General features: G+C 31.5%; 1 protein-coding gene across 9 annotated transcripts in view; it reads left to right on the top strand.

Moving 5' to 3' along the window:
- The window catches only part of LOC106881484 (nesprin-1), an 811,219-nt gene that overhangs the window by 784,737 nt on the left and 21,243 nt on the right, over positions 1 to 5,239 (top strand). The window lies entirely within an intron of this gene.

Below are 5,239 nucleotides of genomic sequence, written 5' to 3'. Positions count from 1 at the left end.
ATATATATATATATATATATATATATATATATATATATATAAACATGATAGCCAGAGCTTCAATAATGATTAAACAATAGAATTATGCCATCTGCACACTGAACTTCTTTTCAGCTAGCGACATGGAACTCAAATGGGTTACAGCATTTGTGTAAAACATGCTCTGCAACAAATGGTTAAATCAAATGTAATAACATACAACAAAAACAAAAAGAAAAACACTGTGACAGCCTGAAAGAGCACACCAAAATGCAAGACTTGGTCTCTAAAATATGACATTTATATGTTATAACTTCCTCAAATGACATAAAAATGTCTATTCTAAACTGTTAAGATATAAAAAATTTTCTTAGCTTGTGTTAACCAAAAATGTCTCATGAATTGTACCCAAAGTTTATGCAGTTTGAGCACAGATCTTAAAATCATCTGCATTATAAAAGTGAATGAATTTGTAGTATAAGGGAAAATAAAAGTTGAAATAAGTAGTTTTTGTGTTATTAGAATCCTGTTTTTGTCACATATCTTTATATAAACCTGAATGAAAAATAAAAACATATAAAAGTTCTTAGAACAAAAAATAGTATTGGAACATTTAAGCACATTGAATGAAACATAGGTGTAGTGACTATGCAGAATGATCTTAAAGAAGCTATTTAATTCCATTTGATTAAATCAAATAAATTGCAAAGTAGCGAAAAACAAAACAAAAAGGCTATGCTTAACAGTAAGAACTCACTGATTTTTCTAAAACCTGATCTCAAAAATAGGCCATACATAGAAAACTCTTTTGAAACCATCCCACCTGGAATCTCTCCTGATTCTATGGTACAAACTTTCTATTTTAAAGTGATCTAAATTAAAACCTTCCAACAAAAATGTCATAGTAATTTTTATTCCAAATACCTGGTTCGTAAAGACAAAGTTATTTTGTTAGATTTTTCATCAATTTTAAACTAAGGTAAAAGAAAAGCAGTGTATTTCAACAGAAATATGATAAGAGGGTAAGCAGCCTACTTTATAGAGCAGAGTATCAAAAACAAATTCTCAGCTTGTTTTGACCAAAGTTGTTTATTAAATTTTAACCAAATCTTGTACTGTTTGAATACAGACATGTAGTTATCTTAAAGATATCTGTCTTAAAACCAAATATCTATTCTATTTTCATACAAGATATCTTTTTGTTAAAATCTAACTACTTCTTGTTACATAATAATAAATTCAGAGTTATTTCCAAAACTCATTCTCACTGTAATGATTTTGAATCTACTGCCATGTATACCAGTAAGGGGAGTTTAAGTATCTTTTGAAAACTAACATTTTCAATGTCAAGATTCTTTCATAATATTTTACAGTTCCATTAATCATTTTGTTTCAATTAATTTTGAAAATAATGGAGAATTTAGTAAAATAACTTTCTCATTATTAAGCTCAAGTTTGAAACAAATTAATATTAAATTCTGGTGCAAGGATTTAATTCAGATCACTTTAAAACAAGAATTTTGTATCATAAAAACAGGGACAGTATCAGGAGGGTTAGCATTAAAGAAATATGAGATGAAATAATTAATTTTTGTGTAATTAGGGTCCTGTTCTTTTATATACAAATACATACATATATACATCTTTATAAACTTAAATGAAAAAAGCAATAAAATTGCTCAGCATATATTAGAATATTTCATCATCATCATCATCATCGTTTAAAGTCCGCTTTCCATGCTAGCATGGGTTGGACGATTTGACTGAGGACTGGTGAAACCGGATGGCAGCACCAGGCTCCAATCCAATTTGGCAGAGTTTCTTCAGCTGGATGCCCTTCCTAACGCCAACCACTCAGAGAGTGTAGTGGGTGCTTTTACGTGTCACCCGCACGAAAACGGCCACGCTCGAAATGGTGTCTTTTATGTGCCACCCGCACAAGAGCCAGTCCAGGGGCACTGGCAACGATCTCGCTCAAAAACCCTACAAGGCCAGTCAGGCGGTACTGGCAACGGCCAAGTTAAATGAAACATAGGTGCAGTCGCTATGTGAAATAATTCTATAGAAGTTATTTTAATTCCAAACTTACCAACGTCTAACAAAATAAAGTTGCTTTCTGATAGAAATTTTCAATTACAGTCAGAGTCCTCTTAAGACAGCTGCCTATGACAAGATCTTTGAAAGAATAAAATAGATTGCAGAACAAAACATTATAAATTTTTTTTTTAAATGTGAAAGTGATGGTGGAAGATGGGTGGGCATACAAGAAATTCTGCAACGGAACTAAGTGATATTTTCTCTTTCGTGATTAGTTGAAGATATTTCTTTAGAATTATATCTTTTTTCAAAAATAAATTTGTAAGAACATGTTTCCTTGAATAACGGAATATTTTCCCCATTTAGTTACTAGAGTGTTTTGGGGGGTTTTTTTTGGGGTTTTTTTTTTTATAAAACTTTCTAATTTAGAACAGAATCTATGGATCAAGAAAAATATTTCATTATCTACTTTACATTTTTATGTTTTGTTTTGTTTTTTTCAATTCTAAATTGCACTTCTTTCAATAACATTGTTATCTGATATTTAAATCATGTCTTACTCTTAAACTTTATGCACTTGAAACATTAGAAATAAGGATTGGAAATAACTTTTCTATATATTTCTTTTAAAATAATTTTTGTTAACCTTCTTTACAATTCATTGTTTTGTATTAGTAAATAATATTTTTAGCCTTTGTGCAAATGTATATGTAAATTTATACATACATATATATATATATATATATATATATATATATATATATATATATATATAGATATATATATGCATGTGTGTGTGTGTGTGTGTGTGTGTCTGTGTACATATAACACTCACATGCACACATTCATTCATAAATTGCTTTATACATCTTTTCTATGATGTAATCAGAGGATGAAGTACAGAACCCAGTAGCTCTTTTACAAGGTCTTACTATCTACATTTTACTTCCACTTTCTGTGCCAGCATGGGTTGGATGAATCACTGTGATTTGAATCAAATCTTCTTTGAAGCTACTGGTGCTCCTAAGCTTTTTGAAAGATCACACTTTGTGCATTTTGTGTTTGCAGTGTTTTCTATGTTGTTCAGCCAAATTAATCATGTGACCTGAATTAAACTACAGAAGACCAAATATTCTCACCTAGAAGCTATTTTAATATTTCTATTTAGTTTTCTTCACTCTGACTCTGTATATATGAGGACGTAGCTACTTTCCACACCCATGAAGCTTTAAGTATTGTGGGAATGAATCAATTTGTCATCAATGCACACACACACATTTACATACACACACTCATCATATGTGCATGTTTATGTGTGTATATATATATATATATATATATATATATATATATGTTACACAGTAGAGACAGCTGATGCTGCTTGTATGTAAAAGTGATCTCATCCTATGATACCTAACCATAGTTGACAAGACCAAAGAAGGTCCAACTCACATGATCTGGTTGTTTCAGTGCTGGATGTGACAGGGATTTATCTTCCTGCTAGTCATATCAATAAGAGTGCAATTTGCACCAAAAACCAATATGAGGGTTTCTCTCATGGTAACTACTGCAGTATAGTTTGTTCTAATAGAACATCCATGTTTAAGTGAGGATAGATATTACCACTCGGTATTAATACTGTTTCTGTTGCTAATAATTACAATTAAAGGAAAGGCATATTGAGAGAATGTTTCTTAAGCAAATCCTGAAACCCAGTCTTCAGTAACACAACACTGTTGAAGATGATAATAATAATAATCCTTTCTACTGGAAGCACAAGGCCTCAAATTTGGAGGGGAGGGATTAAGTCGATTACATCAACCCCAGTATGTAACTGTTACTAATTTTATTGACCCCAAAAGGATGAAAGGCAAGGTCAACCTCAGCGGAATTTGAACTCAAAACCTAATGGCAGACGAAATACTGCTAAGCATTTCGCCCAACGTGCTAATGATTCTGCCAGATTGCCGCCTTAATAAAAATTTTAAAAAATAAAAAATAATAATAATAATAATAATAATAATAATAATAATAATAATAATAATAATAATGATGATGATGATGATGAGGAAGAGAAGGATTATTTGAAGACTGACATAACTCTCCATGAAAGTAAATACACAATAAGAAGAGTGTTATATGATGCATAATAAATAGAGGTTGTTATAATAAATAGAGGTTGGCTGTGTTTATTGCATTGAACAATATTTCAACAGTATGTCTGTCCTCCTCAGGTTCATTTTTCATTTTGAACTCAAGGAAAACAGATATGCTGTCAAAATATTCAATAAACAGAATCCATCTCTATTTATTATAAATTGTATTGCGCTCTTCTCATTGCATAATAGTAATAATAATAATTCTTTCTGATTTTGACACAAGGTCAGAAATTTTGAAGGAAGAGAGTAAGTCAATTACATTGATCCCCAATATACAGCTGGTATTTATTTTATTGGCCTGTGAAGTGGTTGGCATTAAGACCATGCCAAAATAAACATTGGAGTTTGGTGTAAGGAGTTTGGTGCAATCCACAGGGTTGTCAACTCTGTCAAACCATCCAACCCATGGATGAGAGCTGTTAAATGATGATGTGTTAGTTGATAACATTATATCCAGTACTTTATTGTTACTTGATATTATTGACTTTGAAGGGATGAAAGACAAAGTTGTTTTCAATAGGATTTCAACACAGAATCTGAAGAGTTGAAACAAATGTTGCAAGACATTTTCCCTCATGCCATTAGCCTATAATTTAGGCACAAGGGCAGCAATTTTGAAGGGTTAATTGAATAATCAACCCCAGTATTTAACTGGTACTATATTGAAACAATAAGGTGAAAGGCAAAGTTGACTTCAGCAGGATTTCAACTTAGAATGTAAAGAGCTGAAAGACATACTACAAAGTATGTTTTGAAATTTGCTAGTGATTAAGCCAATCTATTGCCCAAATAATAATTGCTGTAATAACAATGATACAGTGGGCTCACACACACATGTACACACCTACATATATGTGTATGTGTGTATGAGTATGTATATATATATATATATATATATATACATACATACAAGTGTGGCTGTGTGGTAAGAAACTTGCTTCCCAACCATATAGTTCTGGGAGTCCCACTGCATGACACTTTGGGCAAGTGTTCTACTATAGGCTCAAGCTGACCAAATCCTTGTGAGTGATTTGGTAGACAGAAACTGAAAGAAGCTCATCACA

This window comes from Octopus bimaculoides, chromosome 4, assembly GCF_001194135.2.
Source record: "Octopus bimaculoides isolate UCB-OBI-ISO-001 chromosome 4, ASM119413v2, whole genome shotgun sequence".
Taxonomy (NCBI): domain Eukaryota; kingdom Metazoa; phylum Mollusca; class Cephalopoda; order Octopoda; family Octopodidae; genus Octopus; species Octopus bimaculoides.
This window is presented reverse-complemented; position numbering and strand designations above follow the sequence as displayed.